Below are 1407 nucleotides of genomic sequence, written 5' to 3'. Positions count from 1 at the left end.
ACACACGCACACACAACACACACACACCACACACACACACCCACACCACACAACACACACACACACACACCACACACACACACACACACCACATACACACACTGTTCGAGTCTGTCTCCGCGAAGGTGCACACGAGTCGGCGGTGGTTGACGAGGCTGAAAAAGCTCCGGAGGTCAGTGAGCAATTTGGTGCCGGGACCGCCGCTATGGCGTTCGTCAGGGCCGGGTCGGGCACGTAGCCGTCTCGGGACACGATGAAGCCGGCGAATTTGACGCTGGTCTTCATGTGCTGCGTCTTGGAGGGTTCAGGGAGACCCCGCGGACACGGCACCTCGTCAAAAACTTCCGGACTCGGGCGACGTGTTCTTCTTGCGTCTTGCTGCAGATGATGACGTCGTCCACGACACGTTGGATGCCGTTCACGTCCCCGAAGCACTTGTCCATGCGCCGATTGTGATGCTCGCTATTGACGAGACGCTATAGGGGCGTGCAGATAGCGGTAGCGCCCGAATGGTGTAATGAACGTCGTCAGGTTTCGGCTGTCTTCGTCCAGAGGGCACTGGTGGTATCTTTTGGTGGCGTCGAACACGCTAAACCACTTAGCGTCCGACGCTGTGATGGATGCGACACGCTCAGGGCGTGTTAGCTCCTGCCTCACGACCTATTCGGCTTTGAAAGGTCTACGCACAGCCGAATGCCCATGCCGTCCTTCTAAGGGGCCACTACGATGGGCGCGCACCACTCAGTTGGCTCCGTGACGAGCTCGATGATGCCGTCACGCTCGAGTTTTTCGAGCTCGTGGCGCAGGGGCTCTCTCAGAGCTATCGGCACCCTGCGTGGCGAGCGCACGGTGAAGGGGGGGCGTCTTCTCGCAGACGGATTTGGTATTCTTCTCCCGGCATGGTTCGTACTTTGCCGTCCAACACATCGGAAAACTCGTGGAGTATCGCTGCATTCTCGGTTACGTCGGAAGAGATGTGACCGTGAGGCAGCTCTGAGGCGCTTGGGGGCGCTGTGCTGCCCAGGGGCCTGTAAAGGGCGGCCCCGATCGGGCGGTGTGGTCCGCTGAGGACGGGCGGGCCGGCCCGTCTCCGCCGTCTCCGTCGTCGGAGGTCGGCCGTCCGACGGTCCCTCCCCTGCCGGGCGCTCGCGGTGTCCCGTCTCGTCTCCGGTTTCGGCACGGGAGGGCTGGCTGCGGCGCGGCGCGCGCGTCTCAGCCGCAGCTGGGTTGGGCGGCGGCGGCTGACAAGCGGCAGCGCCGGGCGGTCCGGCACCCCGCCTGACTGCATTTATCTGCCGTGGGTAACGGCCGGTACAATATGAAGACGGACGGTAGCGCGTCACGAGAGGAGTCGTGGTACTCCTGGGATGATATGCACCGTGTCAGACACCGTTACGTCATCCAGGA

This window comes from Pollicipes pollicipes, unplaced genomic scaffold (assembly GCF_011947565.3).
Source record: "Pollicipes pollicipes isolate AB1234 unplaced genomic scaffold, Ppol_2.1 Scaffold_4295;HRSCAF=5057_pilon_pilon_pilon, whole genome shotgun sequence".
NCBI lineage: Eukaryota > Metazoa > Arthropoda > Thecostraca > Pollicipedomorpha > Pollicipedidae > Pollicipes > Pollicipes pollicipes.
The sequence above is the reverse complement of the archived record's forward strand: the minus strand, read 5'-3'. Positions refer to the sequence as shown.